This window comes from Colobus angolensis, unplaced genomic scaffold (genome assembly GCF_000951035.1).
Source record: "Colobus angolensis palliatus isolate OR3802 unplaced genomic scaffold, Cang.pa_1.0 Scaffold75, whole genome shotgun sequence".
Lineage (NCBI taxonomy): Eukaryota > Metazoa > Chordata > Mammalia > Primates > Cercopithecidae > Colobus > Colobus angolensis.
In genome coordinates, this window is record NW_012121265.1 from 11,411,038 (window position 1) to 11,431,533 (window position 20,496).

Sequence of the window (20,496 nt, forward strand, 5' to 3'; positions counted from 1 at the left end):
CTGAGGCAGGAGAATGGCGTAAACCCAGGAGGCGGGGCTTGCAGTGAGCTGAGATCCGGCCACTGCACTCCAGTCCGGGCGATAGAGTGAGACTCCACCTCAAAAAAACAAAAAAGAAAACGTAGATTACTAGAATAAGGAAACTGTACTCTTACCTCTTAGAAGACTAGAGTTTAGAAATAATGAATTAGGTCTTCCTTTTAGCTCCCCCAGAGAAAATGTGTGTAATTTTATCCCTAGCACTTACACACAATTTTCCTTTCTATAAGTGTTTTGTCAACATTTGTGAGAAGAAATACAGAAAGGTAACATAATCCCATATTTTTGATGAGTAAACTGAGACTCAGAGTGATTATGTAACCACTCAAAATTATGCAGCTCTCCAGTGATAAAGAACCCAGGTTGTGTGATTCTAAACCTAATACTCTTATTATATATCATGCTGTAGCTCCTGGATACAAAACTCCAGATTGAGATACAAAAAAATGGATATTCACTTTGTCGCATAGAGCCCTTTCCAATGCAATATTTAACAGGAAAGCAAAAACGATTTACCTTTTGTAGATTTCATTTTCATATAACTCAACGTCACTTGTTTTCAGAAAAGAAGGCAGGAGAAACTTTATTCCTGAACTATTACCAAATTTATTATTTGGGATGTGTTTTAGGGATTACTTCCCCTCCCACTCAGTATTGAAACATCTCATAGGGTATTCTTAACATTCTTAATTGATACCTGAGTGAATGAATGACGCGGTAGACTGTTAAGTTAGTGACCCAGAATAAACCAGGCCTCCCAGCATGTGGTTCTTATTGGACTTTTCCTGTGTCAAATGGCTCCTCCTTTGGCTAATGGGGCATTAGTAAGAATGAGACTAACAGGGGCTTTATGAGAGTCATACCCTAGACTATTGCTTTTGACATGCTTAATTTTGGATGTTAATCAATGTGTGTGACTACCCTAAAAGTACCCTGCTTCGAATAAGTCCAAATTACCCACAAAGGACACAGACACACACACACACATACACATACACACAAACATACAAGAGAGAAACTAAACAGTTCCAACTCTTTACTCAATACCAGATGAATTGCCAGACATTTAAATAAAGAAAATATGTTAAATGATCTAGGCCTCCTATATACCCCATGGCACGGAACTGCACAGCTGAACTCTTCCCAAATTACTGAATTGTAAAAAGTGGTACAACATTTTCTTAGCCACTAAATTTGGTGAGGTTCGTTGTGCAACAATAAATAACTGAAACAATCAGATTATTTCATACATTTTTCTTGTCTGTAGCTTGTGTTTTTCATTTTCTTCATGGGCTTACATAAAGCAAATACTTTAAATCTTATCGATATCAAATTTATTAAGTTTCTGTTTATAGATTATGTTTTTGGTATCAACTCATAGGTCCAAAGATGTTCTCTTATTTTTTTCTAAACTTTTGATAGTTTTATGTTTTAAACATAAAACTGTAATCCATTTTGGGTTAATTTTATGTAAGATATGAGGAGTTTATTTATTTATTTATTTATTTATTTATTTTGCCTAAGGATGTCTGTGATAGCTCTTCTGACGTGTGAACGTGGCTACGCTACATCCTCAGTTATTCGGTCAAACACTAATCTTGGTGCTGTTGCGATAGGACTTTTCAAATGCAGTTAGAGCTTCTAATTAGTTGACTTTAAGTATGAGGGATTATCGACAATCTCGGTGGTCCTGCCTGCATCAGCTGGAAGCTGTTACACAGTGGGCATCTTACCGAGAGAAAGAAGAAATTCCACCCATGATAAACAGCTTTGACCAGTGCCCATGAAGTTCTATTCTATGATTTTCCTTTCCTTTCCTGGCTGTGCCATGACTTTCAGAATTGCTTAGCTGCCCCTTCAATTACTTGCACCTGGTTCTTTCTCTCTGGTTGAACCCTAACTGATATAATCCCAGTTACTCCAACACCATTTATTGAAAAAACAATCTTTCCTCCTTTGAATTGTTTTGCACTATTGTGAAGAATCAGCTGGACATATTTGTATAAGTCTATTTTTTACTCTTTTCCACTTATGTATGTGTCATCCCACTGTCAATACCACGTTGCCTTGATTAGTGTAGCTATATAGTAAACTTTGCACACTATTTTTCATAGTTTTGTTTTGTTTTGAGATGGAGTCTCTGTCACCCAGTCTGGAGTTGGAGTGCAGTGGTGCACTCTCAGCTCCCTGCAAGCTCCGCCTCCTGGGTTCACACCATTCTCCTGCCTCAGCCTCCCGAGTAGCTGGGACTACAAGCGCCCATTACCACGACTGGCTAATTTTGTTTTTGTATTTTTAGTAGAAACGGGGTTTCACCATGTTAGCCAGGATGGTCTCGATCTCCTGACCTCGTTATCCACCCACCTCGGCTTCCCAAAGTGCTGGGATTACAGGCGTGAGCCACTGCGCCCAGCCTTTTTCAGATATCTTACCTTTGCTTGCTATATATCACACAACACATTGTTATTGTTTTGGTTTTAAGTAGTTAGTTATCTTTTAAAGAGATTTATTTAAAAAATGGACTTACGCTTCTGAAAAAGATTCAATTAATACAGCCAGGTGCCCATTTTTGCTTTTTTTTTTTCTCTCTGTGTAATATTTGTTGTTTTCCTCAGATGTCTCTAAGATTGATATTTTTATATCTGTTTTTATCACTTTGACTATTAGCCCTTTAGGTGTATGTCCTATATTGTTTGTATCAGTTCTTCTTGGTGTTCTCAAGGCCTCTTGGTCTGTACTTTATTATATTTTTGAAAATTAATTAATTTTTAAAATTGTTGCAGATGATCTCATCAATATTCTCTTTTTGGTTTTCTCCCTTCTTGTTTTATGATCCCATATTATATGTGTGTTGGACCTTTGATGTTGTCCTACAGTTCTTAAGAAATCTGTTAAATTTTTTTTTACTATTTTCTTTTTCAGTTTTTGACTGGGTAACATATTTATCTTCAATTTTGCTGATTATAGAGTTTGGAGATGAGTTCATTGAAATATCTATTCATTTCTGATATTTTTAAAATGTATTTTATTTCACTTGGACTCCTTTGAAATTTTCATGTTCCTGTTGAAACATGTATGTTCTACAGCATTTCTCCATGACCTTTAACATGTCCATCAATCATTTCAAGGTTTCCATCTGATAGTCACAGCATGTAAGTCATCTTTGAAGCTGGTTCTGTGAATTGTTTTATCTCCTGGTAAAGTTTTGTTTCTTAGCCTTTTGCTATGTCTCATAATATTTGATTAAATTCTGACTATTTTGTGGGTAAGAACAAGTAAGTGTGGTGGCTCATGTCTGTAATCCCAGCACTTTGGGAGGCTAAGGAGGGAGGATCACTTGAGCCCAGGAGTTTGAGACCAGCCTGAGCAACATGATGAAACCCTGTTTATCTACCAAAAAAATACAAAAATTAGCTGTGTGTGGTGGCGCATACCTGTGATCCCAGCTACTTGGGAGGTTGAATTGGGTGGATCGCTTGGGTGCTTTCAGCTGTGATGTTGCCATAGTTACCTTCCATGCATCATAAATTTATTCTTATTTTATTGGTAAAATGTTATCTTGTGCTCAGAATGGAATATATAGCTTAGTATATCAAATCCTTACTTTGCTTACCATTTTTATTTGTTAGTCTGTTTGAAATTCTTCTGTATATGTCCTCTGTGTGTTTGTTATTAGGGGGATGTTAAAGTTATGAGAACAAAATGATTGGCACTTATTACCATGGCCATTTGTGTAATGGTTGTTAGGGGCTTCAGGCTTTAAAATTCTCACACAGTGATTTAGGTCATAAGAGAGAAAGTAAAAATAGTGCACAAATGTAGAACACAGTAGAAAACTTCTAACACTGATGTTAGTAAAATATAAAAATCAACTTATAAATGTAAATTACTTATAAACTACAATTAAGGATAATATGAGTTTTAATTTACCTTGCTTGATCTTGAGGAAATGTCTAGGGAAAACTTGGGGAAATTTACCATCACAAAGAAGATCAGGAAATCACAAAGTTCTAAAACAGTTGTAGTGAGCCTGTGTGCACCCCTTAATTGTGTGCACTTGCTACCTCTCCCAATATTACATCTTCCAATTACTTTATTCATAGCCTAGAAGGAGGCACACTAAATGTTTATACTTTACGTTATCTGATGGATGCTATTGCCTCATGAAATAAAATATTAGAGAAAAGAGAGTTTTATTAATATGAACACCTCAGCTAGGAGAATATCCAAGAAACATAATTTATTTTTTCATGACTTAGTGTTAAAAATACCTGTGTTAAAATTCAGTGCAGAGTAGGTGGTAGTTAATAATTCTTATCCTCACCTTCCACTCCCAATGACTATCAATGGGTTTCAGAAAATAAAACTAAGAATCCTAAATAATGTTACATTTACATATTTATAAAATTGTATCATTCAACATCTGTTATGTAACCTGTTTTCTTTTTCAATGCCTTGTGACTGTATTACCCTACAATTATCCTTTTAAACTTGAATTTTAATGACTAATATTATAATTGATCATTCTTACATACTGACATCTAGTTAACCAATGCCCTCTGACTGGAATTTCAGTTTATTTTGAGATTTTTGTAATTCAAAATGTCTATAAATATTTTGGGGTATTTGTAATTACACATATAAAGTAAAATATGTAGAATTTTTAGGTTACAGGGCATTAATAATTTTGGCCTTCGAAACATATTGATAAATGTGTCTCCCCCTTTTCTATGAACAAGAATACTTATTAGCAGACACAGACATATACCCATATACATTTTAGAATTTTGACAGGCCAAAAGAATATTATTTGATCTTGTTTTTCTATGATTACTGGTAAGGATTTTTAAAAAATCTCTCATGTTTTTACTTGGATTCCTTTATTGTAAAAATACCACTTATTCATTTTTAGCTAAAGAGTGGCAATTTATGACTATGCTGTATGTTCATGTATGACTAACTCAGGATTCATCATCAATCAGTAATAATTCATTTCTATACCCTTGACTAAAAGACTAGATTCAATACTAATACAAATTATATAATTGCTCTGTAATTTGGGCCACATTTTCCCTTCATTTCTGTGCCTTAATTTTACCATTAAAAAAATGTTAACAAGAATGAGTTTCATGCTTTGAATTTCATCAAGATGCCATTGGAGTAAGTGAAATCATATTCCAGATGCTATTGTGACCTCAGCTACCCATGAGAAAAGAATTAATGAATTTACACTTTTACATTTTAGCATGCTATTTAATAATGACATCAGAGCATTTTTATTTTTATATAGTTAAATAAGGCCTCAATAGTCTAAGAATATTAACTATAGATTTCAAGTTAGTAGAAAGTTCATGGTTTTAGAATTATTGAACATTACATGTCAGGTAATATGCTGAATACTTAACACGCATTATTACTTCATTTAATTTTTACCAAAATCTTACATAGTGGGCATTATAATTATGCTTATTTGATATATGAAGAAACTGAGGCTAAGAGTACCCAAGAATGTATAACTAATAAATGTTTAAGATGGGAGTCAATTCCTAGAAGTCTAACTACAACTACTATGTGATCCTGCTTTGTGAATCCTTGGATACAAGCATGACTAGAATGCAATGTACTGTTACCTCTCAAGTGGACACAGTAAAATTAATAACAGATTAATCTCTTTTTGATATCCAGCATCTTTCCAGGTCTTTTTTCTCTACTCTTAGTAGATGAGCTTTCAGAATATGTGAAATAAATTTAGCATTTGCCTAAACCAAAATTAATTAACTGGATAAAGCAATAACTAAAAAAAGGTCAAAAATAGTCCCCTGAAAATGCACTATAGTGACAGGATATTAGCATGATGGCAGACTGAGAAGCTACATGCTCTTCTCCCAAAGAGACACCAATTTTACAACAATATATAAACCTGAATATCTCTGTGAGGACTCTAGAGGTTACATTCCATTGTAAAACCAAGAAAGGATTCCACCAAATTGGATTTTTAAAAATGTGAGTTTGTTCATGTTCCTCTGCCTATGTGGCATAAACTGGAGCAACCAGGAGGAAACTCTCCATATTGGGGCTAATCCTTTAGTGTGGAAACAAAAGAGTGGACCATGTATTTAAAGTTCTGGTTTGTCTGGGGATTTGCCCAACGGACTGTTTTCTGTTTTGTCTTACTCAGAGCACTGACCTGGACCAGGGCCAGAGTTTAGATAGATGCAAATAGCACATTAGAGTTGTAGTTCTGTGTACAGACACCAGGGGGTGCAAAAAATCAGAAAAGGTTTGGTTGCTCCTCTAGCCAGGCTAATTGCCGATGTTCCTCTTCATGAAGTTTAATATACAAAGACTGGGAAATCGGTCTTCTGTTTGTTTTTGTTTTTTGCTTTTTTCCAAATGTCCAAATATCAGTAAAAAATTACAAAACATATAAAGAAATAGATGATCTAATCAAATAATCAAAACACCAAAAATGACTTCTAAGAAAATATACATGGATAAGCTACCTCAAAAAGAATTTAAATTTAAAGTAACTGTCACAAAGATGCTCAATGAACTATTAAAAAATACAGATAAGCAACTAAATGAAATCGGAAAAACTATGAACAAAATAAGAATATCAACAGAAATAGAACTAAAAAATAATTACAAAATAATATAAAACAAAAATCAGAATAGAAAAATAACTGAACTGAAAAATATATTGGAAGAGATCCACAGCTGTCTTGATAAAGGAATTAGTGAACTTCAAGATAGGTCATTAGAAATCATTGAATAAGTAAGAAGTATCAAAAATAAAAGGAAAAATGGCCTAAGGGGCATATGGGACACTATCAAGCAGATCAATATATGCATAATGGATCCCAGAGGGAGAAAAGAGGTAAGTCAGAGAGCTTATTGTAGCAAAAACATCCCAAATCTGAGAGAAAAAAATGAACATACAGATTCAAGAAGCTCAAGAGCCACAATTAGATTAAATCTAAAAACAATCACACTGAGACATAATCACACCGTCTAAAGTCAAAGAAAAAGAGCATATTGAAAGTACCAAAATAAAAGTGATTTATCACAATCAAGGAAGTTTCCATAAGAGTATCAACAGATTTCTTGACAGAAACATTTCAGGAAAGAAGGGAATGCAATAATATATGAATGAATAATATATTTAAAGTACTGAAAGAGAAAAAACTGTTGACCAAGAATACTGTATCTTGAATGTTGTGTCAAGAATATTGTATCCCTTCAAAATTGAAGGAAAATTAAGACTTTCCAAGAAAAACAAAGCCAGATGATAGACAGCACCATAAAGCCATACAAAAAATAAAAAGTTCTGTAGTAAAGGCAAATATGAGGACAAATATAGTAACCTGTACTATTGTAAATTTGGCTCATAGAATTTAAGTGACAAAAACATTTTAAAAGATATAAATCTATCCTAATGAGCATATAATATACAAAGATATAATTTATGACAAGAGAAAGTAGAGCTCTAAAAAATAGTGGTTCTGTATTTGATTTAGGTTGTTGTCAGTTTATTACCACAATAATTTAGAGATCTTAAAAATATAATTCAATGGTAACCACAAATAAAATATGTATGAGTATATAAACAAAACTAAATGAGAAGAAAATCAAAACATGTTATGACAAAAAAACACAGTGAAACACAAATGAAGTTAGTAAGAACAGAAAAGAAAGAAAAGCTCTAAGACATACAGAAAAAAATTAACAAAATGTCAATGTAAGTCTCGTATTAGTTTGTTCTCACACTGCTAAAAAAGACATACTGGAGGCTGGTTAATTCACAAAGGAAAGAGGTTTAATTGACTCACAGTTCTACATGTCTGGGGAGGCCTCACAATCATGACAGAAGGTGACCGAGGAGAAAAAGCACATCTTACATGCCGGCAGGCAAGAGAGCATGTGCAGGGGAACTCCCCTTTACAAACCATCAGATCTCGTGAGACTTATTCACAACCACAAGAACAGCACAGGAAAGACTTACCCGCATGATTGAATTACCTCCTACCAGGTACCTCCCACAACACATGGGAATTATGGGAGCTACAATTCAAGATGAGATTTGGGTGGAGACACAACCAAACTGTATTACTTCACTCCTGGAACCCTCTCAAAACTCATGTCCTCACATTTCAAAACCAGTCGTGCCTTCCCAACAGTCCCCCAAGGTCTTATTTCAGCATTAACTCAATTTCACAGTCCAAAGTGTCATCTGAAACAAGGCAAGTTCCTTCTGCCTATGACCCTGTAAAATCAAAAGCAAGTCAATTACTTACTTCCTAGATACAGTGGGGATTCAGGCGTTGTGTAAATACAGCTGTTCCAAATGGGAGAAATTGGCCAAAATGAACGGGCTATGGGCCCAGTGCAAGTCTGAAATCCAGTGGGGCAGTCACATCATAAAGCTCCAAAATGATCTCCTTTGACTTCATGTCTCACAATAGGGGTCATGCTCATGTGAGAAGTGGGTTCCCATGGTCTTTGGCAGCTCCATCTCTGTGGCTTTTTAGAGTACAGTCCCTCTCCTGGCTGCTTTCATGGGCTAGTGTTGAGGGTCTGTGGCTTTCCTAAGTGCAGAGTGCAAGCTGTCAGTGGATCTACAATTCTCAGATCTAGAGGATGGTGGCCCTCTTCTCACAGCTCCACTAGGCAGTATCCCAGTGGAGACTCTGTGCAGTGGCTCCAACTCCACATTTCCCTTCCACATTGCCCTAGCAGAGGTTTTCCATGAGGGGCCCACCCCTGCAGCAAACTTCTGCCTAGACATCCAAGCATTTCCATAAATCCTTTGAAATCTTGGTGGAGGTTCCCACACCTCAATTCTTGGCTTCTGTGTACCTGCAGGCTCAACACCACATGAAAGCTGCCAAGGCTTGGGACTTGAACCCTCTGAAGCCATGGCCTGAGCTATACCTTGGCCCCTCTTAGCCATAGCTAGAGCAGCTGGGACACAGGACACCAAATCCCTAGCTGCACACAGCAGGAGCACCCTGGACCCAGCCCAGGAAACCCTCATAGGCCTCCATCCTGTGATGGGAGGGGCTGCTGAGAAGGTCTTTGACATGCCCTGCTGACAGTTTCCCTGTTGTCTTGGTGATAAACGTTGGGTTCTTTGTTACTTATGCAAAATTTTGCAGCAGGGTTGACTTTCTCCCCAGAAAATGTTTTTTTGTTGTTGTTTCTATTGCATCGTCAGGCTGCCAATTGTCCAAACTTTTAAACTCTGCTTCTTCTTGAATACTTTGCCTCTTAAAAATTTCTTCCACCAGACACCCCAAATCATCTCTCTGACATTCAACATTCCACATATCTCTAGGGCAGGATCAAAAAGCTACCAGTCTCTTTGCTAAAGCACAGCAAGAGTCACCTTTGTTCTAGTTCCTAACAAGTTCCTCATCTCCATCTGAGACCACCTCAGCCTGAACTTTGTTGTCCATGTAATTATGAGCATTTTGGTCAAAGCCATTCAACAAGTCTCTGGGAAGTTCCAAACTTTCCCATATCTTTCTGTCTTCTGAGCCCTCCAAACTGTTCCAACCTCTGCATGTTACCCTGTTCCAAAGGTGTTTCCACATTTTTGGGTATCTGTACAGTGGCACCCACTACCAGTTACCAATTTACTGTATTAGTCTGTTCTCATGTTGCACAAAAAGACATACCTGAAGACTGGACAATTTATCAAGGAAAGACGTTTAATGGACTCACAGTTCCACATGACTGGGGAGGCCTCACAATCATGGCAGAAGGGTGAAGGAGGAGAAAAGTCACATCTTTTGTTTTTGTTTTTGTTTTTGTTTTTTTGTTTTGAAATGGAGTCTGTCTCTGTTGCCCAGGCTGGAGTGCAGTGGCGTGATCTCGACTCACTACAAGCTCCACCTCCCGGGTTCACACCATTCTCCTGCTTCAGTCTCCCGAGTAGCTGGGACTACAGGCACCCACCACCTCACCTGGCTAATTTTTTGTATATTTAGTAGAGACGGTGTTTCACTGTGTTAGCCAGGATGGTCTCGATCTCCTGACCTCATGATCCATCCACCTCAGCCTCTCAAAGTGCTGGGATTAGAGGTGTGAGCCACTGTGCCTGGCCACAAAGTCACGTCTTACATGGCAGCAGGCAAGAGATCATGTGCAGGCGAACGCCCCTTTATAAAACCATGAGATCCTGTGATACTTATTCACTACCAAGAGAACAGCATGGGAAAGACCTGCCTGTACGATTCAATTGCCTCCCACCACGTCCCTCCCACTATACATAGAAATTATGGGAGCTACAGTTCAAGATGAGATTTTGGTAGGGACACAGCCAAACCATATCAGTCCTTATCAGTAGTTACTTTAAATGTAAATGGATTAAACTCCCCAGTAAAAGATTAGCTGGATGAAAATAAAGCAGAACAAAATAGGATCCAAGTATATGCTGTTTACAAGAAGTTCACCTTAGATCTAAGGGCACCCATAGGCTGAAAGTGAGATGATGGGAAAAAATAGTACATGAAAATAATAAGTGAAAATATGCAGAAATGGCTATATTTATGCATAAGAAAAGAGACTTTAAATCAAAAACCATTCTAAGAGACAAAGAAGAATATTATATAATGAAAAAATGGTCAATTTACCCAGAAACACTAACAATTATAAATATTTATGCACAAAACTTTGGAGCTGCTAAATACAAGAGGCAAATTTCAACAGAATTGAAAGGAGAAATAGACAGCAAAACAATCATAATAGGAGACTTCTCTACCCCTTTTCAAACTGAATAGAATGACTAGACAGAGAATCAATAAGGAAATAGAGGATGAGAACAACACCATAGACAATTAGAGCTAACCGATGCCTATACAGAACACGACCACACATCAGTCACCAGCAGATTATGAATTCTTCTCAAGTGCTTATGAAACATTCTCCAGAATAGACCACAAAGCAAGTCTTAACAAATTTAAGAAGACTGAAATCATACAAAGTATGGTTTTCAATCATAATAGAATGAAATTAGAAATCAATAGCACGAGGAAAATGAGAAAACTCGCACATATATGAAAACTAAACATTTTACCAAAATTACCAAAGAGGAAGTCACAAGGGGAATTAGAAAACATCTTGAGGCAAATAAAAATTAAAACACAACATATCAAATCTTATTGGATGCAGAGAAAGCAGTGCTAAGAAGGAATTTTATAGCTGTAAATATGTACATTAAAAAGAAGAAATATCTCAAATAACCTAACATTATCCTCAGAAAATAAAAAATGAAACAAACTAAACGCCAAGCTAACAGAAAGAAGGAACTAATAAAGATTAGAGAAAAGCCAAAGAAGGGACAAAGCTGCTGACTAGATGTAGTCAGTAAGCATAGCTCTCATGGAGAGAGTCCAAATTATTAGTAAATCACCATAGTTTGGGCAGATCTTTGAAGAGAAAATGCTCAGAGAGGATGGAGAGGCAATGTTGAAGACTGAAGTCAAGACTGCAGAGGAAGGAAGCTGGGAACCCTGCTCAAGGTGTCTGAAGGCCAGGGCTATTTCACAGCCCCAGACAGCTTCTGAGAAAGGGGTGAGGGAGGAACCTGAGAAATAACTCACTCTCACTGCAGGCCTCTGGGATCCTAGCTACAGGGGACACTGCATCCTCCATGTGCAAGGCGATCTCAGGGAGCAGGCAGAAACAGGCCTTTGGATGGCATGAAGCTCAGGAGCTTTTGTACACTGGGCAGCTCTGGTGAAGAGCCAGCATCCCCATGGGACTGGGACACATCTGCTCTCCAAGCCCCCCTGCCCACTGGACATTCCCATGGTCCATGCCTAGCTGCCACGCAGAAGCAGGCGTACAACATAACCCCTACAGTCCAATCTGTGTGTGCTGCTGTACCTGAGTACTTTTCTGGTGACCCGGGAGCATATCTGGTCCCCGAGTGTAGCTGGAACCTGAATCCAAGCTGCAAGATGTCCCAGTGTCCCTAGGGCTGCAGCATGCAGTTCAGGAGTGTAGAGCTGAGATCTGTGGTTGGCACTCAAGAGGTAAAGGAGCCTCCACCCTCAACGCACTAAGGGGGAGACACATGTGTTCCTGGGCTGGATTGGGAATGGGGTGTGCCTTCCTCCACAGGGTTGGCCCAGAAAAAGTGTGACATATCTCCTGCCAAAGCCACTACACCTAAAAAAAAAAGAAATGTGGGTGCAGCACCAGGAATCAGAGGGGGTTTCCTCCAAGTCCCACGGGTAGAACTGGTCAGGAGACCATCTCCCTCCCCCTGCAATGAAGAGCATGCATGCAAAACCTAAGGAAGTACAAAAGAGCTGTGCAGCCAGGTATTAACCTAACTACTAGCCATTACTCTTAAGCATCAGACAAAGGTAAAGAAAAATAATTAAGAAAAATTAACAAAACCTCTAGAAATATGGAATTATGTAAAGAGATCAAATCTACGAATCATTGGCATTCCTGAGAGAGGAGAGAAAATAAGCAACGTAGAAATTATATTTGAGTATATGGTCCGCAAAAATTTCCCTAATCTTTCTAGAGAGGTTGACATGTAAATCTAAGAAATATAGAGAACCCCAGCTAGATGCTACAATACAATCATTTCCTAGGCACATAGTCATCAGACTCACCAAGACCAATGAAATAGAAAACGTCTTAAAGACAGCTAGAGAGAAAGGGAAGGTCACTTACAGAGGGAACCCCATCAGTCTAGCAGCAGATGTCTCAGGAGAAACCTTACAAGCCAGACAAAATTGGGGACCAATTTTCACTGTTCTTAAAGAAATTCCAACCAAGAATTTTATATGCCACCAAATTAAGCTTGATAAGTGAAGAATAAATAAAATCCTCTTCCGACAAGTGAATGCTGAGGGAATTAGACCAGTTTTGCAAGAGGTCCTTAAGGGAGCACTAAAGATTGAACCAAAAGACTGGTGTTACCACATATGTTACCACAAAAACACACTTAAGCACAAAGCCCATAGACACTATAAAGCAACTACACAATGAAGTCTACATAACAACTAGCTAACAACACAATGACATGATCAAAATTATACATATCGATACTAACCTGGGATGTAAGTGGACTAAATGACCACTTAAAAGATGAAGAGTGGCAGGCAGTATAAAAAGATATGACCTAACCATCTGTTGACTTCAAAAGACTCATCTCATATGTCATGATCCATAGCTTTAAAGTAAATGAATGGAGAAAATTTTATCATGTGAATGGAAAACAAAAATGAGCAGGAGTCGCTATTCTTGTATCAGATAAAACAAACTTTAAACCAATAAAAATTAAGAAGAATAATGAAGAGCATTACATAATAATAAAGATTAAAATTCAACAAGAAGCCTTAACTATCCTAAATATATACATAACCAATATCGAAGCACCAAGATTTATACAACAATTTCTTCTGAGCCTAGAAAAAGATGTAGACAACCCCACAATAATAGTAGGAGAATCAAGACCCCATTGACAGAGTTGGACAGATCATCAAGGCAGAAAACTAACACAGAAACTCTGAACTTAGACCTAACTGGACTTCATAGACCTCTATAGAACACTCCACCCAACAAACACAGAATAGACATTCTTCTTATCTGCACATGCAACATGCTCTAAGATCGACCACATACTCAGTTATAAAGCAAGCCTCAATAAATTTAAAGAAATTTAAATCACACCAAGCACACTCTCAGGCCACAGTGTAATAAAAATAGAAATCAGTATCAAGAAGACCTGTTAAAACTACACAAATACATGGAAATTAAACAACTTGACCCTGAATAATGCCTGGGTGAACACTGAAATTAAGGAGGAAATAAAGTTATTTGGAATTAATAAAAATAGGGACATAACTTACCAAAATCTCTGGGAAACACCAAAGCAGTGGTAAGAGAAAATTTTATAGCCCTAAATGTTTTCATCAAGAAGTTAGAAAGATATCAAATTAACAATCTAACTTTGCACAAAAAGGGGCTAGGGAAAAAACAACTGCAAAGCTAATAGAAGAAAAAAAACAAAAACTAATGTTAGAAAAGAAGTTAATGAAACGGAAATGCGAAAATACAAAAGATCAATGAAACCAAGAGTTGTTTTTTAAAAAACAAATAAGAATAATAGACTGCTAGGTAGACTAACAATAAAGAGAAGATCCAAATAAGTACAATGACAAATTATAAAAATGACATTAAAACGGATCCCACAGAAATATAAAAGTTCCTCAGGGAATACTATGAACAACTGCATGCAAATGAGAAAATCTAGAAGAAATGAATAAAATCCTTGAATAGAGTGCCCAGAAGTAAACCCTTGCATGTATGGTCAAATTATTTTCAATAAGGGTGCCACAAAAACTCAATGAAGAAAGGATAGAGGGGATAGTCTCTTCCATAAATAGTGTTGGGAAAAATGTTAATCCTTGCAATTGCATTGTGATGTTCTTGTAGTGTGTTTTTCAGCTCTATCAGGTTGGTTATACTCTTTTCTATGCTGGTTATTTTGTCTGTCAGCTCCTGTATCATTTTATTGTTATTCTTAGCTTCCTTGGATTGGGTTTCAGTGTTCTGTTAAACCTCAGTGATTTTCATCCCCACCCATATTTTGTATTCTATTTCTGTCATTTCGGCCATCTCAGCCCAGTTACAAACCCTTGCTGGAGAACTAGTGCAGTGGTTTTGGAAGAAGGAAGGCACTTTGACTCTTGTGTTTGTCAGAGTTCCTGCTCTGGTTCTTTCTCATCTTTTGGGGCCAGTGTTCCTTCAGTCTTTGAAGTTTCTGTCCTCTGAATGATTTTTTCTTTTAACTGTCTTTTTTCTCTATTTGATGTCCTTAGGAGTTTGATTGTAGTATAAGGTGGGTTCAGTCAACTGACTTCATTTCTGGAAGATTTTATTAGGCCAAATTTCAGCTCAGAACTCCCAGACTCCATGCTGTAACTGTGCGGGACTGATATTGGGCTCTGGCTTTGTTTTCTGGGTCCTCAAGGCCAGGAACCTGCAGCATTGAAGTGGGCAAACTGCTCCCAGACCACTAGTCATGACATTCTATTGGGTGGTGCCAGCCAAAACATTTCATAGGGCAGTGGCAGCAGGATCCATTCTTGTTCACACATTCCAGCAGCAGCAGCGGTGACAGTGCAGCAGGGTGCACACTCATTGGCTGCTGTGGGGTGTTAGTGGGTGCCAGGGTACTGGCCCCCATGTGTGTATTTGCAGCAGAAATGGTGGCAGTAGGGTGTGAGGGGTGGGGGCCCCTGCCACCATATGTTTGTGCATTGACACTCCTGGTGGTGTTAGCAGGGGGTAGGTGCGCTGGTGAGCACAGTACTGTGTGCACCTTCTGTGTGCATTCACATGGGTAGTGGTGGCCACTCAGGACAGCAATAGGTCCACTATTCTCTGTGGCTTGTTTCACACTGGTGGCCATGTTGGCGTGGGCACAGGGCACTGGTCACTGCAGGGCTGGCAGGCTCTGTGCCTGCCGACACTCCAATAGCAATGGTGGTTTGGTAGTTGCAGGGAGCAGGGACAGGTGAACTCATGCTACCAGCAGTGGCAAAGCAGGTCCACATGAGCACGTGCTGTCAGAGAAATGGAGGCAAGGTCCACCCGTGCACACACATGCCAGCAATGTGGGGTTGGCCATGGGAAAGTACGTGTAGGCAAAGCAGCATGGGGGAGGATGCAGTTGGGAGAGGGTATGGGCAGACTGGTACATGTCTTCAATGTCCAATCTGCTGGAGCTCTCTGCATCTGGGCATAATGGAGGCTCCCAGGATATACCCACCCTGAGCTTCCAATGCTGCACTGCAAGCAGCCATGGCCAAGCTGGGGCCCCAGGAGAGGCCAGCAGACTGAGAGGAACTTAGGTCAGACTGACACAGTCTCATGGGCAAGATCACCCTGGAGAGTTCAGGTCCAACAGTTCCCCTAGGGCCAAAGTATCCTACGGGAGCAAATCAAGCCTAGAGGGATTGGCATTCCTGGCTGGGTTACACTATACATACTCCCACAACAAATCCTCTGGGCTCAACTCTGTCTAGAGTTCTGCCCCTACCACTTCTCTAAGCTGCTGTGTCTCCTGACTCAATTGTCTGTGTTGGTCGTGGAGTCTTCTCCTGTTGAGACTACAGAGGCCGATGCTGAAAGCAGGTTGCTGTTTGCCTATTAAACTGACTCCTTCCCCAAGGAACATTGGGGGCCACGAATGAGTCCTGGTGTGCAGTAGCCCCATTCAGTATTCCCAACTTCCTCTCCCTTCAGCCCAGCATCTGTGCTTTCCGTCTGTCCACTGTCAATGACTTCCCTCAGAAGATCTGCTCGAAGTGGACCGGTCTTCCTGATGTCCTGGTCCTCAGGTAGCAGACGTTCCTCCTGGCTGCATCTAGTCAGTCATCTTGCCCCATGCTGAGTATTAGTAATTCATTTTAGGTCATAAGCTTATTAGTCTCCACTGTGCCTAGCCTAGTGCTAAGATTTCTAAATTAATATTGTGTTGTAAGTGCCTTTGACATATGAAATTTCTGGAATGCACCCATGTGTTCACTTTGTTCATGTGTATTCCTGGACTGATTATCACACCCATCACCATATAGGTTTTCAATTGTGGCCTTATAATGGTCTACTGCATCTTCATATTGTGGCCTCACTACAATCTTTTGAAGCAAGATCAATCAACAAAGGCAGGACAGCTTAGAGAAGTTAAGTGACTTGCCAAGTTCATATTGTTAGTATTCCTTCTACACAGAATTGCCCCATTTAGGGCTAAATTTTCAAGCACGGCAGAAATAGCAGAGTGCTGTGGAAGACAATATCCTTGAATTATACATGCTATACTATCTTCTTTTGAACTAACATCAAGGATGTTTGCTCAGTAATTACAAGAGGTAAGTTAAGTGTGCACTTACTATGTGCCAGTACTGTGTCAAGTTGAGTTGTCCTTGCCTCGTCTGAGTTGTCTTCTTTTTTTTTTTTTTTGAGACGGAGTCTCACTCTGTCTCCCCGGCTGGAGTGCAGTGACATGACCTCCGCTTACTGCAAGCTCCGCCTCCTGGGTTCAAGCAATGCTCCTACCTCAGCCTCCTGAGTAGCTGGGATTACAGGCGCATGACACCATGCCCAGCTAATTTTTATATTTTTAGTAGAGACGTGTTTTCACCATGTTGGTCAGGCTGATCTCAAACTCCTGATCTCGTGATCCACCTGCCTCATCCTCCCAAAGTGCTGGGATTACAGGCATGAGCCACTGTGCCCAGTCCTGAATTGTCTTTTACAAAACTTCTATGTGAGTAGGTATACTATCAATATTATTACTATTTACAAGAAAGGAGTTGAGAAGCTTATCCAAGGACACATAGTTAGAAAGTGATAGAGCCAGGACTCAAACTCAGGTTCATCTGACTCCCAGGCTATTTACATAACCACTACCTGGTGAGCTTTTCCTAGGAAAAGCTATTTGCTAGTCCTAGAGGTAGCAAGCCCCAAGTTATGTGGTGGGCGGAAAACAGAGGGCCTCTGAGCCCATGCCTTAAGGTAGTGATTACACAGTGATCTAAGTGCTGAAGACAGAGATACTGAGTATGTTAACAGTAGCAATTTGGGATCATTCTCTTTAACTTTCAGTTCCAGATTTTTGTTTTTTGCAGTACTTTATACCTCTTCTCTCCATCTCCCCCATGCATTTCCTCCCAACTCTGGCCTCTAGAAAAATGCTTTTTGTTTTTAATGGATTCTTTCTCCAGAAAAATGCTTTGTTTTTAATGGATGAAGAGGTTCCCCCTCAACTTTCTGTGCTTTTTGTGTTTGTCAGTATATAAGCATCATGTTTTCCTTTCCATCTGCTATTTTTGTCTGTATGTTTTAAAATTTAATCTCTATTAACCATTATTCTGTAGTTAGATACCTGGATATTTTACTTTTTTGGCTCATGGGGATATTCTAGACAGAACTCAGAATTAATCTGAATCATTTGTCTTGTACACTCATTAATCACTTTGTGTTAATAAAATATGTGGCTATATAATAACATTAGGAAATCCATTTTTTATATGGAACCCAGTGTCCTTCTTCAGCAATTAATATTGTAAAGTCTCATAGGAGGAACATCTCTGACAATGTTCGTATTTATTACCAAAGAACTCTTCTGCTTCAATACCTAGTGTGAATCTAGACAAATTTCTTTCTAAACATGAAATCTCTAATCCATCATATTGTTTTGGCTCACGGTTAAAGTCTGTGTTAGAGACAAATGAAAACTCATTTTAGTCATAATATAATCTGTATCTGTGAGAAAGTATATGGTGATAAGGCCCATTGTTCATGGAGAATATTTATTGAGTACTTCCTGTGTTGTGTGTCAGAATGTGTAAGATATTCTGCACGCATATTCTACTTGGACTTCCATTTTAGACTCAGAGAGGTTCAGTTGCTCAAGCTCATGTAAGCTATTCAGATTTACATCTCAGAATTTGCCTTCTTAACCACTATATAAGCCTGCATAGATCTTCAAGGTATATTTGGCAAGTATTTATTATATATAGAAATATTTAACTGAGGAAAACTGACAAAAATCCTTGCCTTAATAGAGCAAGTTTTCTAAGAAAAAAAAAGAAGAAGAAATACATATTTCATGTGCCTTGATCACTTAGATTTATAATATTGTGGAAGAAATGGAAAAATTATTTCCTCTCACTAGGTCTCAGTTTCTTTATCCATAAAATGAAAAGCTATTTGCCAAGGATTCTTAGTTTCTGCCCTCATATCAAAGCACATTTATGCTACATTTTTTTTCTTTTTGAGAGACAGGGTATCACTCTGTTTTCCAGGCTGCAGTATAATGGCACACTCGTAACTCACTACAGCCTTCCCTCCCAGGCTCAAGCAAACCTCCTGTCTCAGCCTCCCAAGTAGCTGGAACTACTGGTGTGCATCACTATGCCTGGATGATTTTTTAAAAATTTTTCTTTTTTTTTTTTTTTTTGTAGAGCCATGGGTCTCACTTTGTTGCTCAGGCTAGTCTCAAACCCCTGGGCTCAAGCCATCCTCCTGCTTTGCCTCCCAAAGTGTTAGGATTACAAGCATGAGCCACTGCACATGGCCTATGCTATTCTTAATCAGTTCGTTTGTTTTTGTTTTTTCTTTGGCATTTTTGTTTTAGTCCCTGATTCTTAATAGCCACAAATGCTACTGAGAGGGTTGCAAAGAGGCCGAACTGCTACTGTGCTATGACACAGCCTAGAAGCTATCAGCAGAGTTCTCATCTCTGCTTAACTAACCCTTCTCCCCCTACCCATTCCAGACGGCTGTTAACCTGCCACCTTGCTTGTGGGCTCTTTGCCATTCCCACAGATGGGCGCAAAATGATGAAGTCGGGAAACAGTCTAGGAAAATCAAATGTGGTCATTAGAAATTATTACTGACAGCTGTTCAGTGGTCACCATGAAATGAATTTGCCCACCCATCTGGATCCCGGAATGGTGGGTCTATATAGATGAATCCTTATGCTAAGCTATAATGTAAAAATATTGCAGCTAATTTTTTCAGTTGCTTAAAAAAGAATTTGGGTGGTATTAGGACTAAAATGGAAATACCTTCCTATGTGATATTCCTGAAAAAAAAAAAAAGCCAGTTTACAGTTCACACAGCTCAAGCCATGCTGACTTTGTTAATGCCTCCCTATCATCACTTCATTCACCAATACCCATTTTATTTATATATATATATATATACACACACAAACACACACACACACACACACATATACATATATATATATAGCCTACTCTGTGCCAGGCATCTTGCTGGCCTCTGAGAATACAGAAACTATGATTAAAAGAAGGTTATTTTCCCCCAAAAGGCAAACATGGTTTATAGGTATACTGGCTTATTGGACTTTAGTGTTATATGTTGAACATAACTTTTGTCACATATATGTAGACTGCCAGAAAAATCTATTCTTTTGCAGACTGTATATAGATCAGCGGTCCTCAACCTTCTTGGCACCAGGGACCAGTTTCATGGAAGACAATTTTTCCATGGATGGGATGAGTGGAGCTGGAAATGTTTTGGGATGATTGAAGTGCATTACATTTATCATTAGATTCTCATAAGCGCACAACCTAGATCCCTCACATGCGTGGTTCATAATAGGGTTCGGGCTCCTATGAGAATCTGATGCCACCGTGAATCTGATGGGAGCTGGAACTCAGCTTCACTTACTCACACTCACTCACCCCTCACCTCTCACCTCCTGCTGGGTGGCCTCGTTCCTACCAGGCTGTGAACTGTGTGGCCTGGGAGTTGGGGAACCCTGGTGTAGATTTAAAAATAAGGGTATAGTCTTAAATCATTCTTTTAGTAACCAATACATTTTGAAGTATATAAACATGGCTGGTTGGGAAAGAAAACTGAATAATGTTCCCATCCACAGATGGAGCTGGGAGAGAG